Source organism: Lepisma saccharinum, chromosome 26 (genome assembly GCF_977018435.1).
Source record: "Lepisma saccharinum chromosome 26, izLepSacc3.1, whole genome shotgun sequence".
In the NCBI taxonomy this organism is placed as follows: Eukaryota; Metazoa; Arthropoda; class Insecta; order Zygentoma; family Lepismatidae; genus Lepisma; species Lepisma saccharinum.
The window spans coordinates 35392272-35418928 of record NC_139254.1 but is presented as its reverse complement, the minus strand read 5'-3'; positions in this window follow the sequence as shown (position 1 = coordinate 35418928).

The window sequence follows — 26657 nt, the reverse complement described above, 5'->3', positions numbered from 1 at the left end:
GCCTTCTCTTCCACTTAACCATTAATTACAGGGATCATTTTTTTTGCAGTAAATTGTATACAATTAAAAAATTAAAAAAGATAAATGAAAAATAAAATAATAAAAGAAAAATAAAGTAATGAAAGTAAAATGAAAATAAAAATGAAAGCAATACAGTTTGAATACGAGCAGTCAAGCACTGGATTAACCATTAATTACTTACATTGCTCATTATTTTTACTAACACAATGAAAAATGTAGTTTAGAAGAAATTAAAAATAAAAGCAATACAGTTTCTACATGCACACACACACACACACACACATTCACACACAAGTACCTACATAGAAAGCATATTTCGTGGGCTAAATGTATAACATATTTCTTTCTGGGAATTTAATCTAGGTCCAATTGTTTAGCATGTATAATTTTAATTGTCTTTTGAATGTTACAACTGAGGAGGAGGCTTGGATTTCGGGAGGAAGTCTGTTCCAGTGTCCTGCAGAGGTAACGGTAAACGAATTGGCGTAGAAGTTAGATCTGTGGATAGGGATGGATAACAGAGATTGTTCACGTGATCTGGTGTTGCGGGAGTGAAAGTCCGAAAGATATTGAAACCGCCCGGAAAGGTATTTTGGATATTTTATTTCTAGGGCTTTGTACAGCAGGACAAGGTTGTGGTAAATCCGTTTATCACTTAATTTCAGCCACTCGACCTTCGCATAATACGGTGTCAAATGTTCGGAATATTTTATGTCGAAAACGAAGCGGACACATGCGTTCTGGATTCGCTGAAGGCGTTTAGCTTGCTCGCAATTAACGTCCGAGTAAACAGTGTCACAGTAATCAATAATAGGAAAAACAAGAGATTGGACAAGTTTGGTTTTTATACGTTCGGGGAGGAAGTTTTTAAGCCGGTAAAGAGAGTGTAGTGCACCGAAAGCTCTTTTACACACGGAGTTTACGTGTTCTCTCCAGGCAAGATTATTGTTTAGCGTAATTCCCAGATTATTGCGACTTAGAGAATAAGTTCAGCTACGTAGTAGATATGCAGTTCAATGGCTTCCTCTTATGATTAGACTTTAACGAGATTATTTAGGATGTGTGAATCTTTATTATTATTATTATTATTACTATTATTATTATTATTATTAGTTTCACCTTGCCGTGAAGGCACATTTAGGAGTTGTTGCGGTAGGGCTTCGCATATTCTTTATTTCGGACATGCTGGAAGTGATGTGATCAGCACCACACTCCGGCCGCTTTTATCCCCCAGGGTTGCCTATTCATTTGAGACTGGGTAAGGCCCTGAGACGCTTTATGGGAGCACAAAGCCGAAAAAAAATTAAGTTCTTAGATCATGCGCCCCAGGAATCGAACCCGTGGAAGTCAGAAACCCTACCGACTAGCCCACCGCTGCTCATCATGTTCATCTAGGTTTTGATAATTTTATGAGTCCATTTACGTACGTCTGAGAAAGATTCGGGACATTGTCTTTTTTCTACCGCGCAGTGTGTTTTACCCTGCGTGAGTGAATGACAGTGACTAGTGGCATAAATCCGCAGTGTTAATTAGTGACCTGTGCACTGGATTCGTGTTATTCTTTTTGTGACGAGGAGCAGTATTACAACTTAGGCGGGCTAAATCACAAGAGAAGGAGGGCCATGGATCTTCCTATCCTGCATGAAACCAACGCAGCAGATCACCGCTCAGCGTTCCGATACCACACCGCTAAAACGCCGCTACAAACGCCACGCCGCCACAAATGACGTCCGTAGCCCGATATGAAGCCATGTAAAGATACCGCCGAAAGCCGCCAGTCGAATCAGCATCCTTGAGTACTTCGACGCCGAGACGCCCGACGAAAATTCTACGGAGAAAGAAAGAGAGAGAGAGATGGGAATGGGAAGATGAAGCGACACCAGCTCTCACTTATACCTACCGTCTAGAAGAGAAGTTTGAGAGATGAAGCGACACCTACTGCGTCTTGAGACGACGCCGATTAGCAGTGAGAATCCACGAATACCCCCGGTAAAGCAACTTCGCCCGTTTTCGCCGTCCCCCGAGTAGAGAGAGAGACGATTCGAAGCAATTAATCGCTCCACCACGAGGCAGACAATATGGCAGAGAGGCAGTTTTCCCTCATATATTATCGCCGTGATGTCAAAGCGTAGAAGGAAAGTGTGTCCAAGAAGTTTGCGAAACACCGCTACAAAGAAGTAACGTGGGGAAATGTTAGTGTCGTGAGGAGGACCGCGGATTGACGTCACGCCGCCGTTTAAAGGACTACTGTAAACGTCGCTGGAAAGTCTAGAACGCCGAGATGGTACAGTATACAACTGTTAATTTTCTATATGTGTGAGTGATCATCGACCCAAGACTCCAAAGATCGGCCGTCGGACGAAAAGATACCAGTATTTAAATTAAAAGTCGCAAAGGTATTGATTAAATTTCTTGCCAACATCATCTAAATTTCACGACAATTGCTAGTTCGGAAGATCGATTCACAGCATACTGTTGTTTTTCCACGCTCTGCGCCGAGTTGTTGAGTAATATTTTTTATTTATGTCACCTTATATGCTTTACTCGGTAAATATTAGATTAAAACTGCATAAATCGTGTATCTCTTGCAGAGATCACCTCTCAAGTTTGTTAAATGAGGAAGTAAATTAAATTTTTATTTAATATATATTTTATTTTTAATATATTCATACATCAGTGTCTTCATTTTTCATTCTGTAAACATGTAGATGCCTTGCATTTGATATCTATGATGCACGAGTTGCGTGCCCTGCCTAATGTTATTGAAGTTCCGAGGCGCATTAGTGATAATTCTACAACAATCATTTAAATGTTTTAATAAATTGCAAAATATAAAAGTTTACGTGTTATGCTCGTTGGCAGAATGTAATGAGCGTGCACAGATGAAAGCTCTTGGGTTCTAAACAAATTAACGTCTGCGGGCGCAGTTTAAGATTCATAAGAAAACTAAATATTGCTTAGCATCTAAAAAATTGCCAATATATATATCTTAATGTAATTTTACCCCTGCAGTACGAGAGAGAGTGTGAATGCTTGAATGATAGTGAGGGGTTGTGTAATGTGTCTATTTTTGTATGTTATATAATATACATTATTGTTATCTATGATTTTACTATGATTTGTGTTTATACATATAAGATACATATCCTCATAACTATTAGTATTAATATTTTGTTCAACGTTAAGTCAGCAAAGCATTCCCGCTGTACTTATTTATTTTATTTATTTATTTATTTATGATAATATTATCCTGCTGAAAAACAGCTGGCTGGCCTTAGTACAGCAGTACGTATACATGTAAAAACAAAAAAATCATAAATTTATAATACAAGATAGAATGAAAAAGAAGTGACTGTACAAAAGAAATACTAAATACAATAAGAGGTACAATAAAATATGAATGAAATATATATTAAAGTATACATGATAAGTCATTAAAATAGGCCTGTTGAATGATTAAAATACAATTGATCTTTAGGCTCGTTGGAAATCATTATAACTACTGACTATGGAGTTTAAAAACTCATTATATTTATAATCTGTGGATGTTGTCAATAACGACCCTTTAGTGCGTACTCGATACGGCGTAGCTCGTACAGATATTCTCGATAAAAGCGTAGGGACAGAGTAGTAACCTTCTAAAATTTTCTCAACGAATTTTATATCATTTCTGTTTCTTCTAGCTGAAAGATATTCAACTTTTAACTTATTCAATAGATTGTCATAACTAGAAAATAATTTAAACAGATTAAATCTAAAATATAAATAAGAAAGAAATGTCTTTTGTATATTCTCAATGATGTCACATTTTCCAACACCACAGGAAAAATTCCATGTCACAGAACTGAATTCCAGAATGGGTCTGATTTTAGCCATGTACATAACTAAGAGAAGGTGGAGGTTGTTTAGACCTTGCCATTTGTTAATGATCCAACCTGTCAGTTTTCTACTTGTTGACACCATATGATTAAGATGCACCTTAAAGCTAAGTTTCCTGTCAAGAAAAACTCCAAGATCCTTAACATCTTCTACAAGACTAAGATTCACATTGTCTATGTTATAATTGTAGCAGGAGTGCTGTCTCTTGCGTGAGAAGGTCATTGCAACTGACTTAGACAAGTTGATAGATATTTGATTATTATCTAACCACTTCTAAATTGCATTAATGTCCGTTTGTAGTTTATAATGGTCATTTACATCATTAATCTCTGCATACAGCTTAAAGTCATCAGCATAAAAAAGACATTTCGAATACTTTACAACATCGTCCATATCATTTAGAAATAAAATAAACAAAAGGGGACCCAGGGGCGACCCCTGAGGTGCACCATTGTTGATAAAACCAGGTTTCGAAAGAGCATTTTGAAACCTGACTTTAAAAAATCTGCGCCTAAGATAATTACTAAACCAGTTAAAATAAATCGGTGTACAACCATAGTTGCTAAGTTTAGCAACCAAAGTTTTATGGTTCACAGAATCAAAAGCCTTAGACAGATCTAGGTAAATAGCATCTAATTGGTGTCCATTGCTAAAAGCCTGAGAGATGTCAGTTTAGAATACTGAATGATTTGTAGTTATTGATCTTCCAGCCATAAATCCATGTTGGTTGATACTAATCTTATTCTTAAAATTGAAATAGAGTGATTTGAAAACAATTTGTTCAAACCACTTACTAAAAATATTAATAATTGAAATAGGTCTAAAATTAGATACCTCAATGTTTCCTCTCGCTTTTGGGATAGGAATATTTGTTACTTCTTTCCACATTTTAGGGTATGTACCACTTGATAGAGACCTGTTGAAGATCCTGCACAAAACAGGAGCAAGTAAATTACTGCACCCCTTAAAAATATAATTTGGAATGCGTTGAATGCCGGAATCACTTCTGGGTTTAAGTTTACGAAAAGCATATAAGATTTCCTTTTCATCAATAACTGGAGGAAATATTGGCATAGTAGACCACTCTTTATTTGCATAATTACTATTAGAAGGAAGAGAAATTTTTTTTTCGAACATTTCACAAAATGTATCCGCTATATTTTGTTTGTCAGTTAAAATTCCGTTAACAGGATCCAGGATACAAGAATTACTGGATGTTGAAGATTTAACTTTTTTCCAAAATGAATTTTTGTCATGCATAAAACAAAAAATTGAAATCATTGTAATAATTAAATTTCGCATTTCTAATCTTCTTCTTTACTGTTTTCCTAGTAGACACAAATTTCAAAAACCATGAAATGTTTTTTGTCACAAAATATTTATAATAAGATTTTTTCTTTTTGTTCAGCAATCTTTTAATTTCAGTGGTGAACCAAGGGGATGCGAATTTTTGATTGACAGACTTTCTAGTTGGCACATTATCATTAATGTCCTGCACAACAGATAAATGCAAAAGTTCTACTAATGAATCTAAATGTAGGCTGGTATCTATGGAGGATACCTTATTTTCAAGATCTTTATAAAGTTGAAAAAATGACATTGCTTAAAATCATATCTAAAAACCTGGCCTGATTCTGATGATTTATCAGAACTTCTGTAAGGGGCATGAAAAGGTAGATTCGCTAAAAAACGGAGGATGATATATATCAACGTTGGAAACAGGAGGAATTGAATACTAATTAAGTTCAATATTTATAATATCAGTGATGAGAGATCCAGTGTAGAAAATTGATTGTTTGAATTGTAAGGCTTACAGTACACTTTACATTCAAGAAAGTCACACAACTCTAAAATTTTCATATCATTTAAAGATGGCTTAACCTGTGGGATACCTCTTCCAACAAACTCCCAGTTGATATGAGTGTTAAAATCACCAAGTATAATTACCTTTTCTTTTCTACCTATAAACTTCTCAATGATAATATCAAAATAGTCATTGAATATTTGCGTATCTGAACCAGGAGGGATATAGTGCAGGCTTATGACTATAGGAATGCCATTACCTATCGTTACCCTGATCCACAAACACTCTATATTGTCAAATTTAATATCCATTAATTCATAGTTAAGATTCGAGCTGATAAGAAAGGCATAGCCACCACCCTTAGCTTTTAACCTATCTTTTCTTAAGACTGCATAATCATCAACTAGATTATCAAAATAAGTTAGATTATCTTTCATCCAGGTTTCAGTAAAAGCATAAATATCATAATTATCAACTAAGATGTTCTGTTCTATGGTAAGATATTTTGTATTAAGACCTCTTAAGTTCTGGTAATATAAGCTTAAATACTTATCGGAAGATGAAGTATCCATCCATTTAGCTAGTCAGTTAATTCCAGGCTTATTACTGTCAGAGCCTGTGTTTCGGATTTTATCTTCCACCGAAGAATTATTTTCGGACATATTCCATTTTACGTTTACCGTGGAAATAGGTAAACGAAATGTTTTCCGGCCAAATCTCCGGATTAAGGATATTTTCGATGGCAAGGGCTTTAGGGCTAACATCAATTATTATTATTATCTACGTCGTTATTATTATTATTATTATTATTATTATTCAACATTACTTTATGAACGAGTCGGCTATGCGCTGGGGGTTAAAACCGATCCGGTCACAAGTACCCTGGAATCGAACCGTTAGGTTGGCACCTAGAAAGGGGACTTTGGTCTCTGGACTAAGGTAAAGTTTCCCAGTGAGATTTGGCAACAGGTCTTTACGGGGAACGCCGGGTCAGACTAAGTGTAGTATTTTCGGACATTATTGCAAACGTGATTATGGTCCAGTATAAGCAGAATGTCAACATGAAAGATACAGGTAGTGGGACACATTTCACAATGTAGCTAAGCATAGATAAACAATGTGAATCATAATAAGAAATCCATATATTTCCAGTCAGACAAAAGTTTGATAAAAATATGTCATTAAAGTATAATTTTCTTGGATGCCGAAGCAAGCAAAATTTTTTTTTCAAATATCAAAGTCTACATTTTACCATTAAGGAACAGGCTGGCATGTCGATCAAAATATATAACACATATACATTTTTTAAATTTTTTAAAGCATCTCAATGAACTCATTTCTTTGTAAATCTAACAAACCCTAAAGTAACAAGAGTCATAACTGGAAAATATTGCTATCTTTGTACGCATTATTTCTTCAGGACTATTTACTTAACAGTTACTTGACTTTGGATGCTGATGTTCTTTGTTCGTTTTTCTTCGTGAGGATCTTGTTTCTCGGTTATCACTTAATACTAGCAATGCAGTCAATTTAACACGTTCAGTGTGGTAAAACCTGTTTCTCATGGTAACAACGAGTTACCAAATTGATAATGATTTAGGTCAGCTATTTTACAATCAGTACTCAGTTCTCTCCTACGGGCATTCAACTACCCAGCCAAAATATGCTTGATATCCAACACTAGCGCTTGATCATTATAATTATAAACAACAACGATAAAATTTATTAGTTTTTTATGGGTTTCATATAATAGCTTATGCAGCGTTAATGCCTTAATTTCATTATTTATATGTAGTTTTAAGATATGTTCTGTGTACAAAGTGGCTATAAATTACAACTAAAGCAATGAAATTTAAGAAAAGCTCTCAGTCGTGTTATTGTCGATTTAATTTCACATATTGAAAGAAAAGACTGGTTGAGAGAAGGTGCTTTCACTGCAGATTATCAAATGTAATTAATATTGGACCGAAGAATCAAATAGACCAATCGCTGAGTTGGAAGGAGGATATTGCATATGTGTAATAAGAATAATTGCGATACAAAGTGTGTATCGATAGGAAGCTCTTCTTAAATTTGCATTTTTACTCTATAGGAAATAAAGTTCGTGGCTTCTCAAGAGGGAAATAAGATAGATAGTGTAACATAACAGGGGAAATAATTATTATCATTCATGGATATTACAATTGAACTTTCAGATTTGTGGTTAGCACGAGAGCCGTTTCGAAGTGTCTCACAAACTTTAAATGATCCAAAGCAAGAGTATGTACATTTTCGGACATTATTAAAGATTTGTGAGAGAACTGCGGCAACTCCCTAAGGAATCATAATCTAATCCAATTAACTACAATGAAGTGATAAAGGTTTGTGGCGAAATGCATTGGTGAGATGTAGGGAACACTTCCTGGTCGAGTGTCACATTACATGTGCACCTATTTACCACGCAGAAATGCATATTTTTGTTACATATACGTCCGCAGATTTTTGTTCTGGGGAGGAAAGAAAGGATGAGTGTTTTCCAGGGGAGACAAGGGGAATATTTTACCCAAAAACAAGGCTTCAATTTCAGTCCCTGAAGTGATGTCCCATTCTTACTTGTACTTGTCGATCCACTCTTTCGTACTAATGTATCGTTCTCTAAACGGGTGGATAAAGTTTGCACGGGCCAGGGATGATGGTGGTGGATATGGAACCTGGAGCTACGACTCGATATTAGAGGTAACAGAATGCAATATGCATAAACCTTTGGTTGTATATGTATATGCATATATACTATATATAGATAGATATTCGTAGAGTGTGGCTTGGTAATAGGCACCAACACACGTATTTCATTGTTTCCACATAGGTAGGTATTTTCTCTACAAAAGTAGACAGTAGAGAGGCAGCACTTCGTTCCTACGCGTCAGCAAAAATTTGATGCGACTGGTGTTATGTTACATCCGGTCGTAGCGGGCCACGAGCGGTTTAATTGTTGAGTCAGCAGAACGTGTCTGATCACGTTGAAGACATCGGAAGCGGTGGGGGGAGGGGGTCAATGGATTTGTCACGTTGTTTCTTGATGTATGCTAACCTAACACGTGCATATGTTTGTGTGTGTGTGTGTGTGTGGAGGAAATGCGCGCGCAACCATTGCGTATGATGGAAAGACATGAAGAAATGATTTAAAGATGGCGCAGAAGGTGCTGTACCCCCCGAAAGCTTAGCGGCTAAGGTTATTGCTCTGTAAAACAAGAGGCGTCGAGGGTTCGATTCCTGGTAGAGTCAATATTGATTGATTGATAGATTGAGTTAGTTTTTTTTAAGTCCGTTTTATGCATGCAAAACTAATCAGGATTGGAGCTACAGTTGAAAAGTGGTGATTCGGACCACTATGTGCCTCCACCGAGTATCGAACCTGGGACCCTTTGATTACAACGCGACGATGTCAATATTGAATGGTCTCGATTAGCCTGTGTGTAAATAAAGGCAACAAAGTGGTTGAGTTCGAAAATCGAGTTGGGTTAGTGGTTAATGTTGTCACCTGGCAATGAAGAGGTCGCGGGTTCGATTCAATAGGTAGTTAAATTAGGCCAATTGTTTAGTCCCGCCATTATAGGTCCCCGATTAGTCCATCTGTGCATAAATAGTGTTTGAATAAAATCATTATGGCGGCCTTGGATTAGTGGATATTGTTGTCGCCTGGTAATGAAGAGGTCGCGGGTTCGATTTTCTAGGTAGTTAAATGAGGCCAATTGTTTTGTCCCGCCATTATAGGTCCCGATTAGTCCATCTGTGCATAAATAGTATTTCAATAAAATCAAAATGGCGGCCGCGTTTTGTGTTTAGCGGCGGCGGCGGCGGCGACCGGGGCGCGACGCGGGGCGGGGCGGCGCGGCGCGGGGCGGGGCGGGGCGGCGCGGGGCGGGGCGGGGCGGGGCGGCGCGGGGGGTGTTTTTTATTCCGCGAGATGTTTTAACCAAGTGGTTGAGGGTTCGATTCCCAATGTTGGTGAAAATTGGATATTCAATTGTATTTGTTTAAAAGTTCTGATTAGCTTTTTGTGCACGAAGAGAAAATGAACTAATTGGAAATAGGATGTTTATGCTGTAATGAAAAGGTCCCCGGGTTCGATTCACAATGTCAAATTGGCTGATAATGATGTTGTTTTTTTTTTAAAAAAAAGAAGTGTGAATAAATTAGAATCTGTTGTTTTGCCGTGTGGGGCCCCAGTAACGATTATCTTAAATGCATAAAGAGTAGGTAAAATAAGCAAGATGGCCGTCACTATTGTTTTGTGATCAAAGAGGAGTCACAGGTTCGATTCAATCAAAGGAGGCAACATTTTATGTTTCAATTCCATGTAAAAGTCTAAAGTTATGTTTCGATTAACCTCAATGCATAAAGAGGAATTAAACAAAAACAAGCAAAATGGCGACAGATGTGATAAAAGAAAAATTGAATTAGTTTTTTTATAGTGACAAGAAAAAATAGCGAATCACTGTTAGAAATAGAATGAAAATAAAGATACTTGCCTTTGCTTGTCCAGCGCTGTGCAGAAAAGCTCTCATGCTTTATCTCCGACAAGTCCACAATACAAATTTTTTTTTATTGTATAGTTAATTATTAATGTTGTTATTAACACAGATTCTTACCAGTGTGAAGAAAAGCTGTCATGCTTTATCTCCGACAAGTCCACAATACACACTTTTTCATTATATAGTTAATTATTAATGTTGTTATTAACACCGATTTTTACCAGTGTGAAGAAAAGCTCTCATGCTTTATCTTCGACAAGTCCACAATACACATTTTTTCATTATATAGTTAATTATTAATGTTGTTATTAACGATTGTTACCAGTAAAAATATAAACCATGAGGATTTTTAAAGGGGTGATAAATGAAAAAAAAGCCAAGACATATATTTTATCCCTGTTTATTACCAATATTTACAAAATTCAAAAGAGCCGCACACACACACATACATATGTAAAATGTTTATATTGTGTCACCAGTTTATCAGCATGTTATTTAACAAGTTTTTATTCTTCAAGTTTGTTCATTCACCCACATAAGTAGTGCAGGTGGGGGAGTTCACCAACCGAAAATGGAGCTCGGTGGAGCTCGCAGTGTTGGCAACTCATTATTCGAAAAAATCACCAAGGTTCTTGGTCTAATCTAACCTAAAAAGCAAAGGAGCTGGCAATTTTGCTTGAGAGTTCAGAAACCGGAAGTGGAGCTCGGTGGAGCTCGCAGTGTTGCCAACATTTTACTCGAAAAAATCACCAAGGTTTTTGGTCTAATCTAACCTAAAGCAAGGAGCTGGCAACTTTGCTTGAGAGTTCTGCAACCGAAAGTGGGACTCGCAGTGTTGCTAACATCGTACTCGAAAAAAAATCACCAAGGTTTTTGGTTTAACGTAACCTAAGGCAAGGAGTTGGCAATTTTGCTTGAGGGTTGAGTTACAGTGCATAAAGCAAGGTTGGTAACCTACTGGTACTTTTACCATGGCCTTTTACAAAAGAGAGAGGAGAGAGAGGGAAGGGTTAAACAACCGACGGTCTACCTACAGCCTTTTTCTTCTTGGTCTAACCTAACCTAAAGCAAGGAGTTGGCAACCTTGCTTGAGGGTTGCCTTACAGTGCATAAAGCAAGGTTGGTAACCTACTGGTACTTTTTCCATGGCCTTTTACAAAAAAGAGAGAGGAGAGAGAGGGGGAAGGGTTAAACAACCGACAGCCTACCTACAGCTTTTTTTTGTCTAACCTAGCCTGAAGCAAGGGGCTGGCAATTTTGCTTGAGGTTTGCTTTATAGTGCATAAAGCAATTTTTGGTAACCTACATATACTAAACAAAGAGAGCCGGCACTGCCGTAAAAGAGAGAAAGATGGATGGATGGGAACACTACACGGGTTCAACGTCATCAAGTAAAAATCGCCTTAATGGTTTTTTTCTTGTAAGGCATGATTTCTATTTTCTCGCAGTGTTACCAACTCCTACCTACACTTTTTTTTTAGTTGGCAAGGGCTAGAGAGAGAGAAAAACTTATAGCTGGGAACAGTAATGAGCGAATGCGCCATATCGTAATTTTCCAACTCCCGGGGGCCAATGTTTGTATATCGCGACCTTTGTAAACCTACCTCTCTCGGGGGAACGATGTGCCACACACACACACACACACACACGCGCGCGCGCGCGCCAAAATTTTTGAATTTACGGTTGGAAAAATGTTTTTCTATAACATGTTTTCGTTCGAGGCAAATTCGTAGGTAGATATTGTTAAATAAATATTAATATTGTAAATATATATATATACTTATTGTATTTAGTTTTTCGGTATCGAAAAACAACTGTCATATTGTATTTGAAAAAATATTACGCTTTTGCCAGTGGATATCTAGAAAAACGACAATTTCGTTCCCTCTCTCTGTATATGCTATCAACGTTGGCACAATGACACAAATTCAACAAATACGTAGTCAACCGTACATCTTTTTTTTTTCCTGACAATTTCGTCATCTAACTAGGGCGGAAATGGGTTTTCCGGTGACAGGAAATACGTTGCTCTGTTTCTATACAAATAACCAGCAATCACCATATACATTTCGCAACTATGCATGGCGGCAGAGAGCATCTATTGAAGATAGATTCAAAACAGTATTCAGCCGGCGAAATGAAAACACAAAGTAACGTCCGCTCTCGTGGGTGCAGAGACGGGGTCAGGGACTATAAAATAAATAACCGGAAAGTTCATTGTATTTTTTCTCTGCCACCAAGCATAGTTGCGAAGTGCATGTGACTGAAATGTAGGGGGGAGAATGTTCTAGAGAATTTGGTTCTTGGATTTCTATTGGTCCACGTTGCGTTGGCTAACATATCATTTTTGACGTTATTAGAAAACCGTATAAAACTTAAAGCGCTGGTGTATAAAGTTCTGTTTCATTTTCAACGTTAGTGAAGAGCATTTCTGCAGAATTTCTAAAAGTAAGTAACTTTGTTTCTTAGCTCGCATGAGTTGGCTTTGATTTATAAGTATGGCACTGCTTTTGTGGAAGAAAATATACTCGCAAAACATGCAAAAAGAGAGAGAGAATATAGAAGGTGTTTCATGTCTCTCTCTGCTTTTATATATTTGAAGCATGGATCTTGGTAGCTAGAATATCTTTTTTCTTCCGTGTGCCGTTGTTGGTAGGTAGGAAATATGTGTGTGGGGCATATTTCAAAAAAATAAATGTGTGAAATTGTTAGAAAAAGACAGAAAAAATAGAAAAGAGTTGCGTGTTTTTTGATATCTAGTGGAAGTACTGATTAATTAATTGAGTTGGCGTTTTTTTTGAAGCCCATTTTATGTACAATAAGACTAATTAAAACTGAACCTATAGTTTCAAGAACTACTTGTACGGGTATCAAATTCTTAATTACAAAACAACAACGTTATCGCTACGTCATCGCAGAGGTTAGTGGAAGTACTGATTGATTTGATGTTTTAAGTCTATTTTATGCACAGTAAGGCTAATCGGGACTGGACCTACAGTTTCAAGAACCACTTGTACGGGTATCGAACTCTTGATTACAAGGCTATCGCTGTGCTAACGCAGAGGCTAGTGGAAGTACTGATTAATTTGATGTTTTAAGTCTATTTTATGTACAATAAGACTAATCAAAACTGGACCTATAGTTTCAAAAACTACTTGTACGGGTATCGAACCCTTGATTACAAGACAACGACGTTATCGCTACGTTATCGCAGAGGCTAGTGGAAGTACTGATTGATTTGATGTTTTAAGTCTATTTTATGTACAGTAAGGCTAATCGGGACTGAACCTATAGTTTCAAGAACTACTTGTACAAATATCAAATTCTTAATTACAAAACAACAATGTTATCGCTACGTCATCACAAAGGTTAGTGGAAGTACTGATTGATTTGATGTTTTAAGTCTGTTTTATGCACAGTAAAACTAAACGAAACTGGACCTACAGTTTCAAGAACCACTTGTACGGGTATCGAACCCTTGATTACAAGGCTATCGCTACGTTATCGCAGAGGCTAGTGGAAGTACTGATTGATTTGATGTTTTAAGTCTATTTTATGTACAGTAAGGCTAATCGGGACTGGACCTATAGTTTCAAGAACCACTTGTACGGGTATCGAACCCTTGAATACAAGGCTACCGCTGTACCATCGCAAAGGCTAGTGGAAGTACATAGTTATTCGAATCTTATTTATTTAAAATATTTAGTTTTTTTTTTATGCACGCTTATTGATTTTAAACCTAAAATTAAATAAAATCCGGCAATTATATCCAATTATACTTATGGCTACAACGAGCATTGAGATTTTTTTTGCTACGTAAACAAAATGGCTGACATGCCAAATATGAACAGGCTATATAGATTTGAGAGAGAGATGGATAAAAGAAGTTAATTAAAATTTAATTTCATGATTGCAACACGGAACTTAATGATTGATTTAGTTTATTTTATTTTACGTTTTGTACCTCTTGGCTAATTTGCGAAGATTGGGGATGAGTGATGAAATGGACATTCACAAACAACCAAGCCCGACCAGGATTCGACCCTGGGACCCTTGGCGTCGCAGCGCGATGTGCTAACCACTCGGCCACAGGGTCGGGCAAGTGTTGGTATATACATAGACCAAAGTTACATGGTTCTAGGCCCCATAGGAGCCGAGAAAATCAATGTCTTGGAAAATGTCTTAAGACAAATATCTCAATCTTTAAGAAAGTCGACTTCCGGTATCTCAAGATGTTACTTCCGGTCTGTCAAGAAAATTTTCTTAAGACAAAAATCTTAAGACGTTTTCCAAGACATTGATTTTCTCGGCTCCTAATTGAGCTAGGATGATGATTTTAGGTTTGTTGGATAGGATTCGACGAGAACTATTCGACTAGCAAATAAAATCGATTCCACCCCCTCAAGTTTCGAAAATATAGACAATTTTTTTATTTTTTGAGAAACTTGATTTGCTGGCTTAGTTTTTACCCTATTTCGAAAATTTTAATGATATTTGATAAAAAATTAAATGTACTCTACAACCTATTGGAAACATAATGATTAGTGCTTACTGTTTTCGAGTTATTTTAAATTTAAATTTCAAGATGTGATTTCTAAGTTGTTTTGTAACTCGTAAACTGGGGGTCGTAGAAAACCCATTCTTGTTTTATCTGCTATTGCCCGACAAATACTATAAACACAAATAATGTTTATTGTTTTGATTTAAAAAAAATCAAAAATAACTTTGTTTTCTGAAAATAACTTTGTTTTCTGAAAATAAAAAATGTGTGTATGGAAAAAAAATACGATTGTGTAATTTTTTATGATGTATGTTTGCATGTAAAAATAAGTATACCTGGAAGTTTTAGAATTTCAAAATAGCTATATATATATATATATATATTTGCTATTATATCAGCCGAAACAATAGAATATATATAAACAAAAACATTTTCATAGTTTCGCACCTCTACTAGATTGGTAGAAAAATATACTAATGGGCAATAAAATCTGAAGAAGATTCATGTCTAGCAAAAATAAGCTAAATAGAATTACACATGCATACAATATTTATTGTGCTTTTTCCTATCTACAATCATATTTTTCTTATATATTTTTTTAAATTTTTTTACAGATTTTATTTTGTAAACACTCTACCACCAACAGATCACATATAAATAAACATACCCCCCAAAAAAATGCGCTCCATGAAAAGTTGTCCTGTGTGCAAGATAGCCAAATCAAGCGCACATTTTGCAAGACATTGTCGTACCTGCGTGCCAGGCAAGCATTTAACTGCCACTGAACTGTGTTCCGGATGCAATATACAATTCACAATTGCGTATGCCAAGGAGCATAAGCTTAATTGTCCAAGCAAAAATACATCTGGGGCTCAGCCTTCGACCTCCACCAAGAGGAAGGCAGAAGCAGCCTCCATCAATGCACCACCCACGAAACGCGTCAAGCCTGTGGCGAAAGCGAACCAGACTGCTTTCGAGCGGTTGTTAGAGGACTTTGTCCTCACTTCGGAGGGCTCATGCGACGTGCGTAACTTTTTGGAGAACGTGCAAGCCAAAATCATTTCCATCCTCGGCGATGCGCTTGCAATGCACTCCACCAAATTCTACGCATCGCTACGTTGCCAATTCAAGAAGCCGTCTGACGAAATTTACAGCTTCTGCCACAACACCAAGGCGAAGACGTTGCATCTGGCGGATGTCGACAACCTCGAGGTCATCTACAACCAGTTTACCGATGAGCTGGTGGCAAAACAGGAGGAACATCAAGCTAAAGGCTCGGCGGGTTCGCTGTGTGGCGAGCCTCACGAACTGTGCGTCAAACTTTGTAAGTTCGTGCCTCTCTCCGTATCCAGCTACGTCCCCTTACCACCTAATATTGCGGCAAAGAAGGCTGTCCTGAACATCCAAAATAAAGATAACAAGTGCTTCGTATGGTCGGTGCTTGCAGCGTTGCACCCTGTCCACTGGAAAAACCAACCACACCGAGTTAACCACTACCGACCCTACGAGGCAGAGCTGGTAGTTGCGATGGCTGGGATCGACTATCCCGTAGAGGTCCCGGATATTCGAAAGTTTGAGGTTCGTACACACAACCCTCGGTTGGCCATCAACGTTTACGGTCTCACTGACGAAAATGCGGTGTACCCCATCCGGGTGAGCGACGTAGAGGACGATGGTCCGCAGGAAATTCACCTTCTGCTCATCAAGGACGAGACCCATCACCACTACACCCTTATTCGCTCGCTCTCTCGGTTGGTGTCGAGTCAAAAAAGCAAGCATCATGGTAGCATAGAAGTTTGTCGAAGGTGCTTGTCAATTTTTGATGATCGAGAACAGCAGGACTACCAGCGCATCGGAGGTCCCAACATCGCTGCAGAGAAGCTTGCCAGCCACAAGATCTACTGCAGTAACAACGAGCCGGGTGTGGCAGTCTTGCCCAAACCTGGCACTGTGGAGCGTTTCCACATGCACGGTGCCATGGTAGAGCATCCCGCTATCATCATCGCGGATTTCGAAGCCTTCCTCAAACCCCTGTCCACTTGCGATCCCGACCCTGAAGTTTCTTCCACCACCCCTTACCAACTCCACGAGGCTTCGAGTTATGCCTACGTTGTGGTGCGACGAGACCAGCACATCGCCCCCGAGCCCTACGTGTATCGCGGTCCCGACGCAGCCAAACACTTCCTCGAGAGGATGGTTGTCGAGGCCAACGAGATAGGGAAGGTACTGTTGGCCCCCAAGTCTATGCTCCCACTGTCCCCCGATGATCAACGTAGACACGACGAGGCCATCGCTTGCCCTGTCTGCGTCAAGGAGTACACCGCCAACAACCGTAAAGTCCAACACCATGATCACTTTACCGGTAGGTATGTTGGTCCTTGGTGCAACGGATGCAACCTCATGGCCCGGGACCCGCGCTTCATCCCTGTGTTTTTTCATAATGGCTCGGGATACGACTTCCACCACCTCGTCAAGCATCTTGGGTACGACGACATGCGAATCAACGTCCTGGCGCAGAACGAGGAGCGTTACATTAGCTTGAGCAAGTGGGTGCGAATCTCAGGAACACACTCTACCGTCGAGCTTCGCTTCCTCGACTCTCTGAGGTTCCTCCCGGCCAGCCTCGATGCTCTCGCAGGGAAACTTAGCGACGAGCAAATGCTCATCACCTCCGCGAACTTTCCGAACTTGGACGCAGGTCTCTTCAGGCGTAAGGGTGTCTACCCCTACGAATACGTCACAGACCCTTCCAAGTTCGCAGGGACGTCGCTACCTCCTCGAGCAAACTTCTATAGCAAGCTGCGAGGCTCGAACATCACCGACGAGGAATATCACCACGCCCAGTCCATGTGGCGCGAGCTGGGCTGTCGAACTCTCGGGGACTACCACGACGCCTACCTCAGACTTGATGTGACGCTCCTCGCCGACGTGTTCCAGACGTTCCGTGCGACTGCGAAGACCATCTACCAGCTGGACCCTGCCTACTTCTACAGTCTCCCCGGACTGGCATGGTCGGCCATGTTTCTGGTGACGAAGATCGAGCTGGAGCTTCTTTCGGACGTGAACATGGTGCTGTTTGTGGAACGTGCCGTGCGGGGTGGAATGGTCCAGGTGTCGCAGCGACACTCGCGCGCCAACAATCACCACATGGCCACCGGTTACGACCCCTCACAACCGTCCAGCTACATCATGTACACGGACGTCAATAACCTCTACGGACACTCCATGATGCAGCCACTCCCCTTTAGAATCTTCGAGTGGGCTGACCCTTCCAACTTCGACGTCGAAAACTTCGACGATTCGGAACATGGGTTCTTCGCCGAGGTGGACCTTGAGTTCTCCGAGAAGCTGCAGGATTTGTTCTGCGATCTTCCCCCTGCACCCGAGTTCAAGTGTCCACCGGATTCCAACCAGAAGAAGCTCGTCATGGACTTCGAGTCCAAAGAGCGTTATGTCCTACACTACCAGAATCTCCGGTGGTTGATGCAGCGAGGGGTCGCAGTCCGCACAGTACATCGAGTTTTGATGTTCGAGCATTCTCCATGGTTGAAGCCATACATCGAGCTCAACACCGAACATCGCACAGTCGCCACTTCTGATTTCGATCGCGATTTCTTCAAGTTAATGAATAATGCGGTGTTTGGCAAAACTATGGAGAATGTACGGAATCGCATGGACATAAAATTGGTAACGAGCAAAGCACAATGTCGCAGGCTCGTAGCAAACCCATTATTTAAATCGAGGACTATTTATAACGAGCAGCTTGCTCTGGTGCATATGAGGAAGAGTGAGGTGAGGCTCGACAAGCCAATTTATGTTGGTGCCTCAGTATTAGACCTGAGCAAGCTGCACATGTTCGAGACGTACTACGACATATTACGTCCATATTATAGCCACAACATCTCGCTTCTCTACACGGACACGGACAGCTTGGTGTACCACGTCCGCTCAGCCGATGCATACAGGGATATAGTCACGGCACCAGCTTTGGTTAACCTCTTCGACACCTCGGGCTATCCCCAGCCGAACCAGTACGGCATCCTGCCCCGAAACAAAAAAGTACCTGGCAAACTCAAAGACGAGAAGGACGGTGATGTAATTCTCGAGTTTGCAGGTCTTCGCGCCAAGGCCTATGCCATCAAAGCCGAGGGCAGCGTTACCAAGAAGGCCAAGGGTGTCGGCAGACAGGTGGTTCGGGAGCATCTCGCATTCGAGGACTTTGTCGATTGCCTCAAGACCAGGTCGTCGGTTCTAAGAGAAGAACAGCGCATCCAGAGCGTCGACCATGTGTTGACCACAAACAAAGTTAGAAAAATTGCGCTGGATCCCAACGACGACAAGAGGTGCGTCCTCGAGTGTGGTATTCACACATTGCCGTGGGGGCACTATCGCTTAGCAGAAAGCAAAACCTGCAACATATGCCCATCTTCAACAGAAGATTCATAAAAACAAAACAAAACAAAAAAAAAACACTTTGACTGTCATTACAAAAAACTTTGACCGTATTCTTAAATAACCAGCATGCCTATGAATTTGTTCGGTTTCAAAAAACAGATCATTATGGAAACCATACCAGATCATGAAGTCTTACCTTCCGTGTTACCTAAACTCAACGGTCTGTTGATCATTCACCTCAACAGCATTTGGACGAAACTGAATGACGATGTGGGCAAGATGTTTTATGTTTTTAATAACAATTTACATTTCTACGAAATTCCGATCGACGGGAAACTTCAAATCACCGTGAATCCGGAAAACGCAGGCGAAATCAAAATTTCTACCGGCAAGAACATTTTTCGAATCAAGCACGACAAGATGCTTTCTAACATTACGTACGATGTTTCCGCAGGAGATTATCTTTACATGGAACTCCTCGGAGATTACGACAAACTCATTCCTCTCTTCGTAGAATTACGAATCGTCTATCCTATTATAAATAACCGTTAACCAAAAATGCCTAACGACATTTTCGGCAACACCAAGCGTGTAGACCACGCAGAAGAGATTCTCATGCTGGACATTCGAGTTAAGAAGTTGAGGACCGATTTGATCGCTTTGCAGGAAACCTTAAACAAAAGTTTAGAGTCGGAAATCGCTACGCTCCAAACGCAATGTCTCGACCCCATTCTGAAAATCGATTCCGAACTGAAAACGCTGATAAAAAATTATGTCGACGTACCTTCTTACGACAACGTTCAAAATATACAGTTGAGCGTGGATTCGCTTCAAAATGATTTGGCCAAATTACAGCAATTTCAATCGAAAAATGAAGATTTGGAAAAACTGAAACTCGAAATCGAAGAACGAACTTCCGCAATAGAAAAGAATTTCTCTGAACTTCAAACCGTGGTGAACGATATTGATGTAGAACGCTTACATGTCGTCGTTTCCAAATTACAAGAAGAATTCACCAGCACGTTGGAAGAAATTAAATCCAAGTTGCAGATTTTGGAAGATACAATGACGAACCTACCATCGTCGGACGAACTGCAGGTCATCGGTAAAAGCGTTGCGAACATAAAAATTCAATTGGAGGCCTATCAAGATTTCGAACACATTCAAACCACCATCGCTACGCTTCAGGCGTCCTTGGAATTGATCAACGAAGAAATTAAAAATATTCACGCCGAAGCGAGAGCGTTGACGAGCATTCAAGACACGTTAAGCACGGTTCAGCAGAAGATCGAATATTTAGAAAATTTGAACGTCGAATCCAATCTCGCTCATTTTCATCACGTACTCGACAACATACAGGGTGACTTGGAATCGTTACGGACGAGCGTGCCTTCGAGCGAAGATTTGGAAAAATTGAAAACGGCGGTGACGGCACTATCCGATTCCAGCGACATCAAAAGTTCATTGAGCGATCTCGAGAGTAAAGTGACCAATCTCCCCACCTCCAAAGAATTGCACGCTTTGAAAAGAAACATATCTCGAATGCTGAAACGACTGGAAACGGAAACGGCGAACGTGGAACAGATTCGAGACGAAATCAGTTCGTTGGTGTCGACGCTGCCCACTTCGCAGAGCGTAGCCGACCTTCACACGCAGTTTACAGAGATGCGAAGCATCGTGAATGATCTTACCGAGAAGAGCTCGAAATTGAATCAAGTCGAGAACCTTCAGAGTATCGTCGTCAACATCAGAGATCAAGTTGGAGTGCTGGAATCCACGCAGGAATCGACGCTGGCCTCTTTCGGTGCCAAGTTGCAAGAACTCAACGAAAACTTCAAGCAGTTGAACGTGGAAGTGAAAATCAAACCGTCATTTTCTACAGTAACGGATACCATCGTCGAACATTTGTTGCCCGTACAAAATACACTGGGACAGCTTCACAGCAACCTCGTTAGCGTTGATACTAAATTCGCTAAACTGCATTCTCTGCAAGCCATCGAAATCAACAGCGTACCCAATCAACAGAGAATCTCCACGTTCGTCGAAGGTAACAAACTGTACATGTTACATCCTTATCATCCGTACTACAAGTTTCTCCTCGATGGCACGATTCAGATAAACGAATTTTCGTACTGGTCTCACGGTAGAAAAGCTAGCGTTCCCACCATGACTTTGATATCGAATCGTGGTGTCCAGAAAGCAGGAAACATTCCTCTGGCACGTTGGAACGAAACGCGCAACATATATGAAATACACGAAGACGAAGATCTTACCGTTTTCGACGTGAGTGCCGGAGATAAGCTGATCATTCAAAACACGAGCGAGGTGCCACCCTCTTTGAATCCCATCACGCTGGTGCTTCTTTTGAAACGTAATCTCTAAAAAAATGTCTAGGCAAGCCATCGTCGAAGAATTGCATAAACCTGCGCGCCGTAACTACGAACGTTTGGCTGTGGTAACCAAGGGCATCGACGACCTCTGGCAAAGTGACCTCGTGGAGATGAGTAGCGGCAATTTGAAAAACGTACATAAATTGAACAAGGGCAACAAGTACCTCCTCACCGTCATAGACACGTTTTCGAAATTCGCATGGGCTCTACCTTTGAAGGCGAAAACGGGAACGTGCGTCACGGAAGCATTCAAATTAATTTTTCGCGAAAGCGGCGGCAGACGACCACGGTTTCTGCAAACGGACAACGGTAAGGAATTTTACAACGCCGTATTCCAAAAATTTATTCAAAAACACAAGATTCGACATTATTCGAGCTTCAGTCACATCAAAGCCAGCATCGTGGAAAGATTCAATCGAACCTTGAAAACACACATGTGGAAACGATTCACGCTTCGGGGAAATTACAAATGGGTCGACATCCTGCCGGAACTCGTCGACACCTATAATGATACGGTACACAGAACGATAGGCATGAAGCCAGCCGACGTTACCAAGTATGACGAGCAGCGTTTAATTTCTACAGTTTACTGTCCAAAGTACACACCCACGACAAAAAAAGCTAAATACAAAATTGGAGACCAGGTGAGGATCAGCAAATTCAAACGCACCTTCGAGAAGGGGTTCACAAAAAATTGGAGCACGGAACTCTTTACGGTGGTTCGAGTTCTACCTGGAAACCGACACACGTATATAATAAAAGATAGTAGCGGCGAGATTTTGAAAGGAAGATTTTACGAAGAGGAACTCTCTAAAACGAAACACCCCGACACGTACCTCATCGAGAAAGTATTGCGTAGGAAAGGTGACAAACTGTTTGTCAAATGGCTGGGACTTCCAGAAAAGAGTTGGATCGACGCAAACAAAGTGATCTTGTGAGTACGTGGAACGTGGTGAAGCGTCTACCGGATCCGGAAAGTCAAACGAAGAAAAAAAAACGGCGAGTTGCTTCCCGACAGCATCCGCTGTCTGATCGTAGGTCCTTCGGGGTGTGGGAAAACGACACTGCTGGTGGACAATTTTCTCCTCGCACCGAATTGGTTAGATTGGAAGAACAGGCACCTGTACGTGTTCTCGAAAATTTTGGAGCAATCCAAATACCAGCAACTGATGAAACTGTACGATGGTCTGGACATTGCAACATTCGCCTCGGAAATAAAACCACTCGACGATTGTCGTGAAAATTCAGTTGTTGTGTTCGACGACGCCATCCTGGAAAATCAAAATGAAATTCGCAACTTTTTCACGCAAGGTCGTCACAAAGGAATGGATTGCTTTTACCTAGCTCAAACGTTTTCCAAAATTCCAAAACAGTTAGTACGCGACAACGCTAATTTCATATGTTTGTTTCGTCAAGATCACACCAACCTCAAGCACGCGTACGATGACTACGTAGGCGGAGACATGAACTACAATCAATTTTCGGAACGCTGCTGCTCCTACTGTTGGAACGGTGACGATTTCGGATTCGTGACGATCGACATGACGAGAAAACCCAACGACGGAAAATACAGAAACAAAATCAACGACTTTCTAAACGTTGCAACGTTGTGAGAAACGACGTATATAAATAACGTCATGACGAAACGAAAAATTGAAGACGAAAATCTCAAGCTTCGCGATTACCTCGCCAAACGCTTCAAAGGTTGGAAATCCGAGAATCGCGGATTCTACGAAGAGAAGAAACGTCAGGATCAACCTGTGATCGATGCCATCAGCGGTCTAGGTAAAGAAATTAAAAGTGTCACGGAACAAAATAAAAATTTGATTAATGAACTCGTACCGCTCGCAGCTAAAAGTTACGCCGTACCCACGCCTATTTCGAGCATTCCTTCGACGCCGTTCGAACTGAAGGATGCACCGGCACGACGTCGAGCCATAGGTAGCACGTCGTCTTCGGATAAAATCGAGTTGGGACCTTTGGCACGAGACTACCTGAGCACGGGGAAATTCGACAAGGATGAAGTGTTCGGATTGTATCCCAGCATGGAAACCAGCGAAGGCGGCGGTGTGGTGTGGAAGATTGGGAAATCGAAGGTGACCTTCGAAGGCAACGACATTAAAGTCAATTTAGGCGACAAGGATAGTTGGAACAGGTATCCGGGTACGGTGGGACTGTGGGAACTCGTCGCCAAAAAGCAGCCGAAAGATTACACCGACGAAGATTACCAAAGTTACAAGGAAATTCTGATCATGACGGATGCCTTGTACCAGAACAACGACGCCTCGCAGAATAGGGTGAAATCGAGCAGCGGCGAGAAGTACAGGAATCTTATCAAACCGATTTGGAACCAGGTCAAAACAGGCAGCGGCGTCAAACGCTACAACACGTTACCCAAAGAATTCGTTTGGGTGGACGACGTGAGGAAGCTCGTGGACCGATTGTTGGTGATAGCCGGCGAAGAGAATGCAGGCAACCGTAATTTCTACAACGAGAAGGTTGGCATCGTGGACATGATCAGCACGAAACTTTCCAACTTCATCGTGAACGACGACAAGGGCATAGGTTACCTGATCAAAATCATCAACACGCTGCCTCCGAAATTTTGGAACGTGGCCGAAGGAAAGGGACTCGTGAACGACATCATCAACAAGTTACCTTTCGAGATGCATCTACCTGGCTACCAGTACTGCGGACCGGGTACCAAACTCGAGAAAAGATTGGAGAGAGGAGACAAGGGTGTGAATCCGTTGGACGCGGCATGCAAAGATCACGACATAGCCTACAACACCACGCAGACGGATCTGGACGCACGTCACAAAGCAGACAAAAAATTGGAACATGTAGCTTTCGAAAGGTTCGTGAGCAGAGACGCATCGCTGGGTGAACGGGTCGCCGCACTGGGTACCACCATCGCCATGAACACGAAACAAAAATTGGGGTGGGGTATATAAATAACATACCGTAAAAAATAATAATAATAACAACATGCCTCGTATAACTGATTTGCCGCCCGAGCTACTATGTAAAATATTCAAAAAAGTAGTAAACGGAGATTGTGAGGATGTAGGGAAACTTGTAATCGTAGCAAGAACGACGCCGGAATTTCGCATCCCTTGTGAAATGGTTCTCAAGGACCATCTTCGGGAGATCAGTGGCCTGAGGTGCGGTGATCTCAACATTCTGCTTTCGGCTGCAGGGGAAAAATTGAACGAGAGGTCGGACGAACTGAACGAGGCGATGCAGGGAAGAAAACGGTACACAGTAGATTGGTACAAGTCTGAGCAGGAGAGGAAAGATATCACTACGCACATCATCGCGTTTTCCGAAGCACGGACTTTCTTCCTCTGTTAAAAAAATAATAATATATATACGTGTCAAAAAAACTTGATATATAAATAACACACATCGTGAAAAAAAAAATTAAATTTCTCTCTAACACTCTGAAATTTTTTTGATATGACGACCGAAAAAATAAGTGATCTCCAAGCATTAAAACAAATGCTAAATTTGTCAGTCGAGTATGTAAAAATTCAGGAATTGGAAGTCGACAAACCTTACACGATAACTTCCGGATCAATCGTTTCTACCCAGTATGGTCCCAAGGTACGCCTGTTGCTCAACGCACAATACAGTCTATTTTTACCAGATCGATACGCTAACATGTTATCCGACGAGAAGCTATCTATTTTAATCGAGAACAAAACTCGAATCGTGTACAAGGGGACAAAGGAACTTCTTGGCAAGAAAACAAAGCACGTAATAGAATTTGTGTAACGACTGCGAGGCCTTGAAAATATATAAATAACATACCGTAAAAAAACTACACAAGAAAAAATCTCAGAATATATATATAAATAACATACCGTGAAAATAACACATAGAGCATCAACATGAAGCCCAAGGGTGTCGTGTACCAGATACCATACTCGAATCTAAAAAATCTAGGTGCTCTCGATGGGTTACTCACCAAGAAACAACGCGAGAAGAAACGTTCTTGCTTGTCGAAAGGACACGGAATGAAATTACTGCTCAGCACACCTCAATTGAAAAGATTGCAGCGTTCGCGAAAACAGCAAAAGATCGGAGGTTTCATATTCAGCATCCCGGCCATCCTGGCGGCATTGGGGGCCGTTGGAAGTTTGGCCGGCGGAAGTGCCGCCATCGCGAAAACCGTCATCGACTCGAAGAAGAACAAGGCGGAATTGGAAGAACAGAAACGTCACAACCTGGCCATGGAGAAGAAGGGGAAGGGCGTGATGAAAAAGTTTAAAAAAAAGAAACAGAAGCACTCACCAACCGAGACATTGAATCTCTGATCGAACCGTTACAAATCAAACACTTCAGAGGAGTTTTCATGTCCGACTCGTTACCTTCAACCGTCAAAAGAAGAGAATGCGGCGTAGTCAACTTGGACGGTCAAGAAAATCCAGGCACGCATTGGATATGTTACCACAAAAATAATGATAAAGCATTCGTTTTCGATTCTTTCGGAGGCGTTCCACCTACAAATTTAGTCTATTATCTGAAAACGAACAAAACCTCCATATACTACAACGACGAACGCATTCAAGATTTCGGAGACGTGAACTGCGGTCATCTCTGCCTCTCCGTGCTCGCGTTTCTCTCTAAAATAAATAACCCTACGATCGAGGATTTCCAGAAAGCATTGTGGAACCTCAAACTGTATCACTAGGATGGGCGTGTTCCATCTCACGAGCGAATCATCGATCTTGAAACTCACGCTGCACGACGACATCGTCTATCCTAAATCCGTGGCTCTGCGTGCATTCTACAGCATGTACCTCATACCTAATGTTACGCAGCACAACAACAAAATTAGCGTCGGAAGCGAAAACATCGTCGTCACGCCAGGCCAATACAATCTTTCCACTTTGCAAGCTCAGTTACCCAAAGGCACATACCTTTCTCAAAATTCGGTCACGCACAGAGTGGAAATCCTATCCGCGACGGAGACCGTGGACCTGGGCACCATGGGAGAACTTTTAGGTTTCGAGAACGACACCAAACTCGAAGCTGGCATCAAGCACGTGGCAACCAACATTCCTAAATTCTTGGCCATAGAGACTCTGAACGTACACTGTAACGTGGCCGAAGGCATGATCACGAAATCTTCGGACGGATTGTTAGGA